This window comes from Poecilia reticulata, chromosome 1 (genome assembly GCF_904066995.2).
Source record: "Poecilia reticulata chromosome 1, P_reticulata-male-v2, whole genome shotgun sequence".
Classification (NCBI taxonomy): Eukaryota; Metazoa; Chordata; class Actinopteri; order Cyprinodontiformes; family Poeciliidae; genus Poecilia; species Poecilia reticulata.
In genome coordinates this window covers 28602944-28619978 of record NC_088830.1, presented here as the reverse complement: position 1 = coordinate 28619978, position 17035 = coordinate 28602944, and the positions used below count along the sequence as shown (strand labels likewise).

The 17035-nt window shown below is 37.9% G+C and overlaps 1 protein-coding gene across 14 annotated transcripts in view; it reads left to right on the top strand.

Annotated features, from left to right (window-relative positions):
• Nucleotides 1–17035, top strand: part of tenm3 (teneurin transmembrane protein 3) — a 588369-nt gene that overhangs the window by 291486 nt on the left and 279848 nt on the right. For 4 of the 14 annotated variants that reach the window (XM_081610738.1, XM_081610722.1, XM_081610732.1 and 1 more), the window contains exon 1: nucleotides 966–1710. The exons of the other annotated variants lie outside the window; for them this stretch is intronic. The gene's annotated coding sequence lies outside the window, so the exon portion shown is untranslated. Of the gene's footprint in view, nucleotides 1–965; nucleotides 1711–17035 lie in introns of those variants that run through there. 14 annotated transcript variants of the gene reach the window in all.

Here is a 17035-nt window from a genome sequence, read left to right as displayed (position 1 = left end):
CATTGACCTTACTATCTCCAATAAACAAAAATCATCTGAGCCCCATCCATTGTTCCCAGTCACCACTCTGTATAATCAGAAATTTCTGATTTTTTCAATGTCATTATGAAATGCTTTTCTGGAGCTACCATCTCTGTCACTAGAACTACTAAGCATAAATTCCTTTGAACTGCTAAACCCTCGCAGACTTAGGGCACCAGCACTATTGTCCTCCTGCTTTTGTTGTGCAAACGCAATAATTACCTGCAAACCCTCGCACATTTCTGTTTACTCAGACTTCCATCTCAATCCATGACAGCTCAAACGTCTGTGTGTCACATGGAAATTTCACAAGTCGACATAAAAAATAACCCACAAACTCACTGACCATGTCATATGAAAGACACACATTCACAAAAATATTCTGTTATAAATAATTAAAAATTATATATATATATAAAGTGCTTTGTCATCCTTTCCATGACAGTGTACATACCTCATCTTTTTGTGTGCGCACTATCATCCTGTGCACACTAATGCTCTCTTCCTTACTCTGATCAAATCCCCAAGGCTTAGTATGTGCGTCATAAAATCATTTCATGTTCCGACTCTAATTCTCACCTCCCCCCAAAAAAGCAAAAACAAAACCAAAACGCTGTTTTCTAAAGTATATATATATATATATATATGTGTGTGTGTGTGTGTGTGTGTGTGTGTGTGTGTGTGTGTGTGTGTGCGTGTGTGTGTGTGTATTTATGTATGCACACCTATGTTGACCTACACCTGCCAAAACAATTTTGGCTTCTGCTGCTCCCACTTCCGCGTCGTCGCCTGTCATAGTCAGAGCTCATAGTTCACAGTCACCGCTGACCTCTTAGCCACCCTACAACCACCTCCATCTACGGGCTCGCTCGCTCAACCGCGCACCGGTTAAGACGTCAGGATTGGACGCAGCAGGGGATCCCCAGCACACCGTTACCGAGTCGCGCAGCGCATCATTATCATCCTGTACCGGGAGGAGGAGAGCTCGCGCCGGCTCCCAGTTGAGCGCGAGCGCCAGAACACAGGACACTGTAGTTTCTCACTTCGAGCACAGCTCGCGCTCTAACTCTCCCCCTTCTGCTTTCTGAGTCTTTTGCTCTTTGTGCTGCGAAAGCCTAAGTGCAGAAGGTGCTGCGCGACCGGTTTTTTGGAAGGAAGAATAGGGAGCAGAGGAAATAATAAAAAAAAAAAAAGGAGGTTTCACCTTCTTGGTCCCGCGAAGAACCAATATGGAAGAGCTGTCTACTCTGTGTTAGTTTTATCGCCACTTGGACAGACGAACCGTTCGTCTGTCCTTCTAAGCGGCACTTTGTTCACCTTCACGTGCGTCCTCATACCTGCGCGCGCCTCGCTGCCTTGGACGTTGCTTTTTAAAACAAACGTAGGTAACAGCTAAAAACAGTGATGGAAGAGAGGAACGTGCTCGGTTTTTCTTCGTTTTCTCCTTTTTCCTAGCTGAGAGTAATGTGTCCGGAAGCGCAATAAAAGTGGCGGAAAAGGCGACTCAGCGCGGAGATTTCCCTCAATGTTTATTTTGGTTTTTATTTTTGTTTTTATTTATTTTTTCTTAATCTTTTCTTGAACTGCTAAGAGAAACGGCAGCTGGCTGAAGTGGAGAGAGTTTGTTCGGGTTTAAAAGTGGAATAGAAGAACCGGCTGTGGTCGGAGGTCTCCCGCACCAACTGGCAGGTAGGAGCGCACTGATACACATGAGGGGGGAAAAAGAAAACTAGGAGATAGCCCATTTGACATTACAGTGTCCAGGATGTAATTTCTGCTTATTTATTTAAATTACGATCATGTACTTTAGAGTTAACCCCACATGTTACATTTTTCCACGAAAGAGAGTTGCCGTTCTTTAATATCCAAATACTTTGCTCACAGATGTTGACATAACACCGGAGGAAAAATCAAGACGTGTGACGTGGTCCGCATAATTATGACCTTTTAGGTCTTACCGTGTTCCACATTGTAATGAGCAATTAAGACAGCGGAGCCTCATCCAAAGTTTTCTGTTTTTTTATTAATTTATTTATTCAGTTTCTTGACTGAAGTGCTCTGTAGTTCCCCCCAAAATGTTAGGAATTGGGTGTCTTATTTAAATTAAATGATTTTATAACCAAGAACCACTTTAAAACTTTGGAATGGAAAGCATACCAATCTTATGTCCATTGATTCAGTATCCTCTTCTAATATTCTCACGCTTTATTTTTTGTCACAAAAAGCAGAAGCAAAAGCAAAATTCAAGCAAAACATATTTCTCAGTTGTTATTGTCATTTTAAATTAAGCATCAGTAAAAAAAAAAATGAAGCAGTTTTCATTTACTTTGAGGGGAGAAAACTCTTGGAGGTTTGGTGTGAGTGAGTACGGTGTGTGAAGGAGTGGAAGGTTAAAATGGCAAACCACAGAAAACGTACAACAGCATGAAAGACTGAGTGGCTTTGCCTCTGCTGGCATGTCACCTAGCCCCTCTCTCTTACACTATTTGCCCCTCACTTTCATGGTGTGGTCTATACCTCTCGCACTATTCATGGAAAATGTACATTTTTGTATTGATCTGCTGCTTTACCTTCTCCTAACATCAATTTGGTATTTTATCCAGAAACTCCTCATTCCTCAGGGGTTTTTATTTTTACTAAGGTGCAGCCCTCTTGTAAATGGCATCACTTATGCTTAGTTACTCACCATGGTGTGTTTGACAGAAAGAAACCTTGAGGACTTTGTAGCTTTTCAGTTTTTTACTTTGATGCAAATAATCCAAAGTCCTAATTGTTCCTATGATTGTGTTTGATCTGCCCCATGAGTGTGAGTGATGAATTCATGAGGAAGTTCAGTTGTTTATCTCATTACTTCACACGAATGATGAAAAACGGTGAAATGGCTCCTGCGGCCCACTCTTAAGCAACTAAAAATGAGATAATGTGGTTGTTAGGAATTGTGCATGCGTTTCAAGTTGTATTTGTGTCTGGATTGGTTCAGTGTGAAGTGGTGAAAATAAAATAGACACTTCAAACAATGGCCAAGTAAGGGGTGCTGTCTAATAATTCAGTTATCATCTTTAGCACCCATTTTATAGTTCAATAAGTATCTATTGTTTTTTGTTGTTGTTGTTTTTTCACTTTTTTAAATCTAGGTATATCATAATAAAGTCATCTTTATTACAGCTCATTTATTTTTATAGCTCAATGGGCTAATAATGAATTATGAACAATACAATATATATCAACTGTAAAAACAAAATAAACAGAATCAATTTACCTTGATCAGATGCCTTTGATTATTGAAAACCTTCTTACCGAAACTGCGTTTCTTACTTGCTTTTAAAAGAACATTTTCAGCTCTTTTGACTGCTTATTCTTTCTTTTTGTTGTTAATGTTTTTAGTTTTTCTCTGCTGTACAAATATATATATTTCTGTACCAGATCAGTTTCTTTCAAATAGTTTTTCTTCAGTGTTTTTTGTAAAATCAGACTTGAGAAGTGTCCAGATTTGGCAGGGCTCATGGCCATGTTTCCGCATCACATTGGGATTCAGAAAATTTCAAACAGAACACAAAATGTCTAAGTTTAAACTTTTTCTCACCCCTTTACTTTAAGCTTGAATAAAAATGTTATTTCCCAGGTCGATGTGTTTGTAGCATTCATCTCGTCTTAACTAAAATAAAACATCGATAGGTTTTTTTTTTTCGTGCGTATTCCTTTTCCACATTTTAATGTTGCCTTTATGATAAACTATACAGAAATAAACAATAATGCATTTGAAAGACGTCAGTAGAATAAACAGTTTTTAAATGTGTGAGATAAGGCCAGAGGTCAGATGAGGTCGGATAAGGTCGGACTTTGATTTGTTGGATGCAGTTTGCAGTTTATGCCAATAGATGTCCTGGTATCCTTTGCACTGAACCCTAACAGTGTTTCAGTCACAGATGAGAGCGCAGTACCATTATTGCTCACTCCCAGTTGTGTATTCCTTTCCTGCCTGCACCTGCAAATATGCAGCTATTCACAGAATAGTTCAGCTGATTTTATTTTATTTATTTTTTTCCTTCCTTACTGTGTATTTTCCCTAATGTGGTCTGTGGTCATTATTTTCACTTCACAGTTGACTGACCTGCCCACAGGATATTTCTGGATGTTCTGCACACAGTAAAGTTAGTTTGCATGCTCTGCCATACAGGATTTCTTAACATAGTGTGTATGGAAAGTGTGTGTTTTAGACATGTGTCCTTGTTGTCACACAAAATATGGTAATTGTTCCACACTGGCTTCGAGACTTGAATGCAACTTTTTTGTTTCTGCAAATGCTCCTATTTTTGCTTAGGTGATTCAAATTAGACAATTTTCAACTTGACCATTTTTCTTACTAAACTGGTGACATGTTCACACATATTTATTCAGACATAAAATATTTGAAACAGGCGAAAAATGAAACAACAAATTTAAATGAATGAATGAGTGAATAATCTAACACGTAAAACTGGAAATCAGTGATTTATTTTTTTTATAAATCTAAATACATGTTAAACACAGATTCAATTTTAACACAGGTTCTGTTGTAATTTATTGAGTCTTTCTGAGTAGCATAGCATGATTTAAAAGGAAATGATAAATGAACTTGTTTTTGTTGATTTGTGACAGGATGAGAATTCTTTGTAACCTGGTCCTGTGTCGTGTGTGTGTGTGTGTGTGTGCGTGCGCTTGTGTGTGTGTGATCTGTGTGTGGGTGCAGGTGTTAATTTTCTCTAAATATTTTTAACACAATACATAGTTATTTTAAATGTAGCCACACTTCAAGAAACAAACTTTATGCAAGTAATTATCAAGTGAGAATTCCAAAATGGCTAACATTAGAAATCTACATATGCATAAATCAGAAAAGGGCCCACACAGATGTATTATTGCCTGTTAATTTTTTGCGTGCTATAAAATGCTTAACATCATGCCTTATTTACCTGTGGACGCTAAAAACCCAAAAGGAAACTCAATTTAAGCAGCTCTTTGTTGCTACAGTTGTACATTTGCTTCTAGTTGGAATCGCCTGTCCAGTCCTGTCTTCTACCCCATGACCTCTGTCCCCATCGGACTGTAAAGCTCTCAGTGTCTACATGTCTCTGTGCCTGGGCTTGTCTACAGTTATATTAGTAGTGGTTTAGTATTTGTAAAGCTTATGTATTGTTTTCAATTTGTTGCTTTGTTTTAATTAATTACAGTTTTTAAACTGAGCATTCACCGACTCCTGTCTGTGTGTGTCTGAAGTGAAAGAGAGATTTGTGCATCATTTACACTTTAACCAGGGATCATTCACCTTGAAGAGCGTGATGAAAGCAGTGCAGCGCTGCATTAGAGGACCACATTTGTGCCAGTGAGTGTGTTTGAATCTTTACTTGAAATTTAATAGAAACACAATGTTTGACCTTTCTCACAGTTTGTTCACAGGCGGATCACTGAAACTAAATTAATCCACTACAGCTTTTTATTCTGTTATACTCACAGTTAGGTCATGTGTTGTTATTAAGCAATTAGATACTCTATCAGTTAGCTAAAGGAAACTCCCTGGATTTTCTAGCTCTGTGTCCAGGAAGGGAAGGAATTAAACTTATATGAAACCTGTGGGGGAAATATATAATATACGTATTGGGTATGTGTGTGGATACATGGATTACAATTTACAAAGCTTCTAGACACTGTTCATCTTAAAACAGTATGAATTCAATTTTAGAAGGAAGAAATTCAGCTTCAGTTAGCTGTCAAAACAAAAAAAGCAATCAACACAGATTAAATATACTCAAATTAAAGGCTCAGTTTTTCTACATTTTTCAGTCCAATATAAGGCTTTTGTGAAAGAAGATAAATGTATTTTTTAAATCTTACCAAATGTATTGTTAATTACGGCGGACACTAATAATAAGTTGTATCTTGTAAAATCTGAAACATTTTTATATTATATCTCATAATTCAGTCATAATTCTGAAAAATTAATTTGATTCGTGGACTGCAGTCCACAGAGTCCTGACCATAACCCCGTGAAGAAGTTTTACTGAAGCTGGCTTCACACAGCCGTCTGACCGTCTTTCATTGACACCAGATTGAGAGGAATACATGCTGTCACAGCAAATACGTGCTGTCTTCAGAGCTAAATATGGTAAAACAACATAAATGAAGTTTTTGTTTGCATATCTTAATCTTCACAAAGTTTGTCATACAAACTGTAATTTGGTTTTGTATATCTAACAATAAATTTTGGACATATCTTTGAATGTCAGATTGGCAGTAAGGTTTCTTTCTCATTACATTGAAACCAATATTGGAAATCGTACTTAGTCTGAACCATACGGGGTAATTTAAATGGCTAATAAGCTTCCTAAAATAAATAAACAAATAATATGCAGAAATTAGGAGTAGATAACAGTATATTACAGATTTAGCTGTTTTCCTTACAACAATCATGTATCCTTCTTATTGCATTTAATTTGAATGTGATATATTGGAATGTGGTATATTGTACACTGTCATCATCCTTTGTTTTTTTATTAAATCCTCAGTACATTCTACATCGTGACCCGATTTAACCTTTAGCGCATGTCTCAGGATTTCCCATCTGCTCCTCAGTTGTCTGTGTTATCGCCTCGGACCAGTCCAAGTGGCTCCAAGCTGTGGCGCCCTTTCTTTTTTGTTCTTCAGCCCAGCAACTTAAGCAGGTCCTCCCTGTTTGGTTTTTCTTACATGAGCACCGGTTGGGTTTTAGAATAAAATGCTGACTTTCTGTTTACGTAGTAATGCAAATTTTAAAATAAACCTTACCAGGAATCTCAACACACGTCGTCTTTGCTGTTTGAAATTTGACTGCTACAGCTGGCTGCTCCGAAATGCAATTTTTGTTCTGTCACAGGATTGGTTCACGGCAGAGTTCTTAGAGGCTGAGCCCGTTTTTTCAACACATTTCGTAACTTGCTACATTTAAAAATAAGCACTGTTTCGTCTTTCCATCTTTCTTAGGTTAAACATTTTTGCATTGCAGCAACTATTGTGAAATCTTTACGTGAACATCTAGAAATGCCTGGAAACAAATTCAAGCAAAGATAGTTTTGATGTGCACAGACATTAGAAAAAAGGGAAAATAAATGTTACAAGACAACAGTGCTTTTTTTTTTTTAGATTTTTTGAATTCTTCTTGTTAATGTAAAATGTTTTTCTTCCAGATAAGTAAACCATTTGAGTCGTTGTCCAGATGACAAAAGCAAAAGGAGAAAAGAAAATCTGCTTTAGTCTTTTGTGAATTGAAACCTTGGAATGTGAGTCCGACTCGCCATCTTTATCTGATTCCTTTCTTCTGTTTAATTATTTAAAAACCATCATCATAATTTATATCATTTTGAGTTTTAGGATTTTTGAAAAGGAAAAACAAAACAATTTTTATGTGCCATAAACATGAGTTTAACATCTGAACATTTATGGACTTTTATTGTGTTATTTCTATTATAAATATTGTGTTTCGGTTCTAAGTAATTGTTGTTTTATTTATTTATTTAGTTAGTGAGTAGCTGGACGTGCTTAAGATAGTGTCAAGTGTTTAAAACAAACAAAGTGGTTTACATGCATCTGCATTTCGTTCAGACTGCCTGATTAGCTGTTCAGGATCTTGCATATTTTCAGAATACACAAAAATGAGTTATTTTATGTTAGTTAAAGACGAATGCCTTTCTTTTCTCTTACTAAGGAGTTTTAGAAGCAGAAAGTTGATTACATTTTACATATAATTTACCTTTTCTTCTGCATTTCTGAACATTAATGTACTACAGATGCAGATTCTGAGGTTTCTGTCAAGAATGATTGAAAAGACTCATTTAATCTGTATGATCCCTGTTGGGATATTCGATGTGTAGAGCTCTCTTTTTTCTTTGTGTGTGTGTGTGTGTGTGTGTGTGTGTGTGTGTGTGTGTGTGTGTGTGTGTGTGTGTGTGTGTGTGTGTGTGTGTGTGTGCGTGCGTGTGCATGTGTGTGTGTGTGTAAATTAAACTCAAATGAATTTATAAGAATTTTTCTGAAATCGTCCCTGGTGCATACTGTATACAGACTGCAGTTTCAAGGGGATAGTGAATTATTCAAAGTGAGCCATTGAAATAAACAAACTGATAAAGATTGTATTCAGAATATAGTTACAAATCAAATACCTTGAAAAGTTGTGCTCTTATGAAAACAGACCATTTGAAATGTGCTTAGCTTGTGCCCGGCTATAAAAGCAATACATTTATGATTATTTATTTAAATGAATTAAACACAGTGGAAACATCCAGAACGCTTTAGTTTGCTTCAAAGCCCATCTCCTGCATGCGCCTGGTATTAGACACAGACAAGTAGTTATGTTCTTCTATAAATCACACACAATCATGCTCGTTCAGAATTTTGTGCAGCCCTCAGATAATCAGCAGGCTCACCTCTAATTTCCTCCTTTAATTCCAGCGCTTTGGACAGTGTGAGGTTCCTCCTAGTGGCGATATTCGGTACTAGAGCAGCTGAGCAGTATATGTTTTTGTAAGATGCACATTAATTGGCCTAAAGATGGTAATTTATTTTACTTTCATAAAATGTAAATTTTTCATTGCTTAACTGTTGATTTTACTGATTCACAATTTCATGGTAAAGAAATTAAATCACTTTTTGTTCATGTATATATATATGTGTGTGGGCGTGTGTATGTGCAAGTGTGTATATATATATATATATATATATATATATATATATATATATATATATATATATATATATATATATATATATATTATAAAGATTTGATTTTTTAATTTTAAAAAAAGCCCAAAATGAAATGCTGAGCATCCACAAGGTCTGCTGAGAGAGGGAAGAAAATTTCATTGTTTTCTCAGATAATACTTATTCATTTTTCTACATGGAGGTTCTCAATCAGATTTTCTAGTTCAAGGTTGAGAATTGTTATTGTGATCATATTCATATTCACTTTTACTGAAGAACTATTGTATCCTTGACTTAAGTTTATACAGGGATGCATGGATGCATATTGAATGAGCTAAACGAAGCTCATTCAATTGTGCCTCAGCTGTTCAAGCTGAGGCACAATGTATCTGATTCTCTAAAAGGATTTGCAATGATATTATTTAAAATTTTATTTTATTTCAAACTATTACTTTTGTTATTGTCATTTTTTTTCAGATAGTTTTAAGTTTTCCAGTTTTATAAATTAGGGCGACATAAAAATGATTGAATTCTCTATATAAAATTAAAATAAACACACACACACACAAAAAATAAAAAATAATAATAATAATTATGAGAGTGTGATATTTGGAAATATGATAAATATTACATAGAGACCCATTTGTTTTTTGTTTTTATCCTAAAATATTTGAATTATATTTCATTGTAGTAATAAAATCTGGAAAAAGGGGAGTGCAAATGTGATGGAAGAAAGGTTTTATTTTATTTTTTTTTTTTTATTCAGCATTCAATTTTTTTTTTCAAATTTTGTATGAAACTGATGTATTATAATAACATTTGGTTGGAAACAAACTCCACTTTTGCTTTTTTTACTTTTCGTCTAAATTTGGCCCTCATCAGTTAATGAGGCTTTGTGGCCAAGTGCTATTCTCCTCTGAATCTTGAAAATGGCAGCGTCTAAGTTATTTGCATGAAGCTCTCCTGTATTTTAATCTAGCTGTAAATTGACATTAAATCCACAAACCAAAAACAAAAATAAAAAAAAATCCATGAATTGGCAAGTCTTGTTTTTCTCCATTTCCAATCATTTACATCTTCCATTAGTTTTGGTCTCTTATTAATGTTTCAAATTTTTGCATTTATTATAATCTGGATATGATCCACAAAAAATGCATATTTTGCGTCAGAGCAAACTTTCCCAAACATGATGATAAGAAGATTAATTGCCTTGCAACGTCAGATGATAGTTAGAACTATTTTTGTGAAACAGCCAGCATGTTTCCAGTTAAAAAGCTTTTATCCATTTGATTAAAAATATATAGAATGTTTACATATAGAATATGAAAGAATATATATTTATGATTTACTCCTGATTGGAAATAGACTTGTATTAGAACATAAGAATGTGTAGTATTGCTTTGATAGTCAAATAGAAAAATAAAAATAAAAATCACGCAGTGCTATCAGTAAACTGAACTATAACTTCAGTTGTCTTAAAAAAGCTGACTTGACATGATTTTAGAAAAATAAATAAGTTACTTCATAATTTTACCCCTTGAAAAATGGGCTTCTGTTTCTTTAAGAAGCTCCTACTCTTTCTGACACTCAGCAAATCATCACATCACTCCCCTAGACGTTCGTAGGAGTGTTGCACTGAGAAGTAGTTTATATAATGAGTTCAGCAGGTGTGCAGTTCCACCAGGTGTTTTCTAATTGCTGCTGGCTAGTCTGGAGGAGCCGAGTGAGGGAGTCTCCCTGCTCTGAGAGACGGAAGCTCGTAAGCTTGAAAACTGCAGCTCTGAGGAAGAGCTTCGCCAAAGGCGGCGCTCGGTTACACCGCTTGTTTTGCACAGCCGAATGGCTACCAGGAGAGATTAAAGGATTTCTCAGATATGCATGAAAGAACGCAGTACCGCAGATTAGGGAATAACATTATAACATGATTTAAAGCTCAAAAACGTAGATTTTACTTGATATTTTGCCTTTAAAATGTTAGAAACTATAAATCTATAAATGTATTTGAAACAATATTTCATTGCCCATCTTGAATATGATGTAGATCAGTAGGTGGCCACACTGGTGGACTCTACAGTCGTTTGTATTACATTTGCTAAAACATTAAGCATGAAAGGAAACTGTAAAACGTCTTATCGTAGAAATGTAACTTTTCTCTCAGGAGACTCCGGTGACATTTTGTCTCTGCTAACTATTCATCCAGAACACCAATTAGCCAGATTGTTATTAAGAGATAAGCTAATAGAGTGAATGCTTTGAGTAACGTCTCTTTGTGTGATCCAGTAATATTAAGGTGGTATTTTGTGCCATTTGGATGGAATGATGATGCTTTTGTTTGTAGTCAGATTGCTACGATAGCTGGTGAGGTTGGAAAAAAATCAGTGAAATCCCTGATGGGTCCAGATGTCAGGAAATCAGTGTGATCGCTGCAATAGGTCCATGTTGACATGTACTGAGAGCCTGTGGGCTCCGGCTCCCGGTGGTGTGCACACACAGAGAGTCAGATCTACATTCATTCCTTTGTTTTGTAAAGACTACGTATAGCAATCTCACTAAATTTATATGATTATTTTAGTACCAATAAAACTCTAACCTACCCGTTTCACATCGTGACACATTTTTTATTCAAGTCTTCTTCCAGACGGTCATATGGATTTATGCTAAATACATAAAATGCTAAATGTTACCACATTTATTTGTTCTAATGAATGAGTAAAATGGCAGTAGAGGGGATAAATCTTGAAACAGAAACAGGATCCAGTGTCCTTCTTTAAACAGAAATTTTAATATTTTTCTTCCCTCCAAATTCCTCTTTTTATTATTATTATTATCATGTCTTGAATCTAATGATAAATGAACAACATTTAATCATTAAAAAATCTTCCCAAAATATAACAAATGTTGGTACATTTAAATGTAGAAAAATTCAAAAATAATATTTAGGATGCTGGAGTCTCTTGTGTGTTACAGACAACAAACCTCTGCAGCCCTCATGCAGCTTTCAGCTGTGAAATTCATTTTATTATTTTACAACATCCACTTTTCCATTCTAATGTTTTCTGAAATACACTTATTCAGTTCTAGCCGTATTTATTAAGCCAAAAAGTATGTAATTATTGAGTGAATGAAAAGAGTTCAATAATTCAATGGCCTAATTTATCCACATGTTGTTATTCAGGTTTCACAAATATAACAAGGCTATTCAACCCGAACATTGAATCATTTTACAAGGAGTTTAGAAACATTTCAATGTATTTATTTATTTTTTTTCAAAACAAAGAATCTCGTGGTTTTTTACAGTTGAATAAAAATTAAATCTTCCTTTTAAAAATGCTTTACAGTTGAACTCACGTACAAAAGTCCTGGAAACATCAAATTCTTGTGCAGAAACTCATAATTATCTGTAGCTTTATAATTTTATTAATTTTTCTACGGCATCTTTATTGCATGTCAGGATTTCTCTGTTTAGCTTCCATTCCTGCAATGTTTTACCCAAAAAATGAGCAATGTTTATTTTTTTCCTCAGAAAATATCTGGTATGGTATACGGAGCAAGAAAGCATTCAGAAAACTCTAATCTCAATTTATTTAAATGCTATAAAAACTGATTTGCTGCTAATTCATGATTCTGATGTTACTCTTCACTAGAAGTGGTTGTTATGTGTATTCTTGCTCCACCAGTCAACCATGTGCTGGCAAAACTTGTGGAAAAATTGTTCTACCAATTCATAAAATTTGCTAGGTTTTATTCATTTTTTGTTCTTTTTGGAAGTCGGTGTTGCCGCCAATTTCTTTGCGTTGCGAAGAAATTGCTTGCCGACAGTCTCAGTACCATGGTGAGCATGGAAGCCTGCCTGAAAGATGCTTACAGAGCATTCTGTGTTGTTATGTCAGGAAGTTGCACGGCTGTTGTAGAATGATGCAGATGAGCAAATCTTACACAAAATGTGTTTTTGTTCTAAGTCTCTTTGCACCCAAAGTGTTCGCACACTAACGAAGCTGAATGAAAACGTGTTGTTTACTAAAGGGTGCTGGTGCTTTTGCAGGTATGAAATAAAGAGGTGCATCAAGGGATGTTTGGTACTGACCACCATTCTTTCCCATCCATGCAGATATTCTACCTCTTCTCTTTCTGCCATTTTGAACATAAACTGATACAATGCATGTTGTTTTTAGGGATGCAAGTTATTGATTTATGAATTAATTTAATACTGACTGATCTTATTTACAGACTAATAATTATACGATTAGCGGCCATTTTATATAAACCTGAGTTTAATGTTATATTATGAGGATTGAGTGTTTTTTCATAAAATAAAGAGCTAAATTGTTCATAAAATGCTGAATTTCAGAAAGGATTTTACCTTTCTGAAATCATAAAACTGTCAATATGTCAGTTTTATGGCATATTGACAGAATAAACAGAATATTGTGATTTTCTCACATTAATAAGTTAGACATATTTATAAAATATAATAAGACATGAATTTATTAGGTGAAAATCTGTGGTTGCTGAATAGAAAATTTAAATATGTGAAACACTTAATCCTCCATGAAAAGAGAGATGTTCACACACTGTGAGGAGAAACAAAGATTTTACTGGTCCTGCCATATTTATTTCTGTATCAACTGGCTCCACTTTAGGATGAAAAGCAGTGCTCTCTTCTGGATGGTGGGCACATTACAACTCTGAAAGAAGGTGTAAAGCTGTCTAAGCATTCTTAGACAATCAAATAAAATGAATTTGATCTAATAAATAATCAGCAATTAATTATTGCATTCTTAGTTGGTTTCCTCTTTCAAAAGGAGACGAAGCACACTGTCAAAATGTTTTTTTTAATAAAATATATCTCAAATGTATATTTTATTGTCATAAGGGAGGTTGGAGGTACTGGGAACGAACGCTCAGGGAGCCGACGGTGAGTAGATCTGCGTTTATTCTTCATCGTACACAGATGACTGAGGTCAGATACAAGAGTACAACTTGCGGAGTCTTCCTCAAAAAACTAAACTAAACTCGGAGGTACCTTTCTTCTCTGACGGTTCTGACGACGATCCCGCGCCACACAATGGTGCACGCCGACTTAAATTACCAGGGGAACAGGTGAACGAGATTATCAATCAACAGAGGGTAAATGACCAGAATAAACATAGAAACACAGAATAAACCCCTAAACATAGAATGAGAATACAGAAATAAACCCAAAAGAACTGACATCATGACAGAATCCCCCCCTTAAGGGCGGATACCAGACGCCCAAACAAAAGAAACAATGATCATCCGAACCCCACTAATTGGAAGAAAGAACCAAGTCCAAAGCGACCCAAAACTGACGTGGGGCAGAGCAAAAAACAAAAAACACTGTCACAGAGACAGACCTAAGAAAACCCCCCCAAGAGTCCGTGAACCGGAAAATCAACATGTTGACTCCACAGAACTAAAACGCGGACCCGGGCATTAGTCCGTCTCAGGTCAGGCGGGCGGCCTGGCCGCCATCGTGATGTCCAAAGTCCTTCCGGTGGTCGACCCAGACGTCGACGCCAGATTCGCCTAACCTCAGGCGACCAGCCCGGCAGTCGACGTGAGGTCCGACCGCGTACTGCACAGCGAAATCCATAGAGCAGACGGCGTCTCCAAGCCGTTTGAGGACCACGACCCACCCTCGCCCGTGCGGGCTCAATGCGGTCATCTAAAGCTGCAATGTCCACTGGCCCCGAAACTAGCCTCCTCGAACCGGATGGCAAGAATCTGGGGATCACTTGAAATCCCGGAGCTAGAACGTCAGAGAACTCCGGAGCCTGTGGACCCTCGGGACGACTCGAGGTCTCAGGCTCAGGGCCACAGTTCTCCAAGGAAGATGACCGGGAACTTGGAACATCCAGGAGTTCCGGAACAGGATCGCAGGACCCCACTGGAACAGGTAAGGGCTCCCGAAGACCCCGAAACTTCGGATCAGGATCTCTGAACTCCTCTGGCACAGGTAGAAGCTCAGGAACCCCCGTCAACTCTGGAACAGGGTCACGGAACTCCCTCGGCGCAGGTAAGAACGCCAAATCCGATCGAAGCTCCAGATCAGGATTTAGGAGCAGCTCAGGAACGGTCTCGGATACCGGAAATGCTGGGGCAGGATTCTCAATCCCCTCCGGCACAAACTGGAACACTGGAACTGTAGGAAACTCCGGCACAGACTGGAACTCTGGAACTGTAGGAAACTCCGGCACAGACTGGAACTCTGGAACTGTAGGAAACTCCGGAGCAGGATTCTCAATCCTCTCCGACACAGACTGGAACTCTGGAACTACTGGAAACTCCGGAGCAGGATTCACAATCCTCTCCGACACAGACTGGAACTCTGGAACTGCTGGAAACTCCGGAGCAGGATTCTCAATCCTCTCCGACTCAGACTGGAACTCTGGAACTACTGGAAACTCCGGAGCAGGATTCTCAATCCTCTCCGACTCAGACTGGAACTCTGGAACTACTGGAAACTCCGGAGCAGGATTCTCAATCCTCTCTGACTCAGACTGGAACTCTGGAACTACTGGAAACTCCGGAGCAGGATTCTCAATCCTCTCCGACACAGACTGGAACGCTGGAACTGCTGGGAACTCCGGAGCAGGATTCTCAATCCTCTCCGACTCAGACTGGAACTCTGGAACTGCTGGGAACTCCGGAGCAGGATTCTCAATCCTCTCCGACTCAGACTGGAACAGTTCCAATAGGACCCCATAGAGAAAACCCACCAGGAGCCTCCCACCATCTTCATTACAGGAGGGCTCGTCTCCCCCACCTTCGCGGAAGTGGTGCGAAGCGTCGGGGTAGGTATTCAGTCCCAACCCACTCGATGAGACTGGAGCCAGTGATGAGGTGGCAAGCGGCTCAGGTAAGTTGTACTCTGGAACCCTCAACCCGGCGGCCCGGGCAGGGAAACTCGAGGCCGCAGCGGCCCCTCGGGGGAGAGACCCTGCAGCGTGAGGTGTCGGCTCAGGTCGACGAACAGATCGTGTCCGTCCTCCTTCAGACGACCAGGGGACACCCCACGGAAAAAAGTCCTCTCGGTCCCCGTAGAAAAATCCCCACAACTCATCCTCCCCCAGCCGTGGAGGAGAACATGAGCGCGGAGTAGGGCTGGATCGTTCTGTCATAAGGGAGGTTGGAGGTACTGGGAACGAACGCTCAGGGAGCCGACGGTGAGTAGATCTGCGTTTATTCTTCATCGTACACAGATGACTGAGGTCAGATACAAGAGTACAACTTGCGGAGTCTTCCTCAAAAAACTAAACTAAACTCGGAGGTACCTTTCTTCTCTGACGGTTCTGACGACGATCCCGCGCCACACAATGGTGCACGCCGACTTAAATTACCAGGGGAACAGGTGAACGAGATTATCAATCAACAGAGGGTAAATGACCAGAATAAACATAGAAACACAGAATAAACCCCTAAACATAGAATGAGAATACAGAAATAAACCCAAAAGAACTGACATCATGACATTTATAGCAAATGTAAGTAATTGTAAACTCTTATTGTAAATATACTACAGCATACCTTGAATTGGCAAGTCTTTTTGTCTCCAAAATATAAATTTTTCAGAAAGTCATTATAACATATTTTACATTATATATATATATATATATATATATATATATATATATATATATATATATATATAAAAATTCCCTTCTCACCCTCCGCGGGTGGTCTGTTTCATCCTCTGAGCTCGGGTCCTCTACCAGAGGCCTGGGAGCTTGAGGGTTCTGCGCAGTATCTTGGCTGTGCCTAGAACTGCACATTTCTGGACTGAGATGTCTGATGTTGTTCCTGGGATCTGTTTGAGCCACTGCTCCAGTTTGGGGGTGACTGCCCCGAGGGCCCCGATGACCACAGGCACCACTGTGGTCTTCACCTTCCAGGTCTTTTCCAGTTCCTCCCTGGAGGAGGAATATATATATATATATATATATATATATATATATATATATATATATATATATATATATATATATATATATATATATATATATTACATCATTTTATTACATCATTTTATAGGCTGGATAAATGGTCACACCTCCTCTGCAGATATCTGATCTGCGTTGTGAGCGTTATTGTAAAAGGTGAAAATACTTTGCAGAAATTTCAGCTCAATAATTAGTCTTGTACGGTTCCTCCCAAAAGTGTCTGCATTTCTTTCTTATTAGTGCGCAACTGTAAAACATTGTTGTTTGCTTAATAAAACTGAAAGCATCCCCTTGCAGCTCTTCCTCTGATTATGTTCTGTATTTGGCCTGCATTCCTCAAAGTG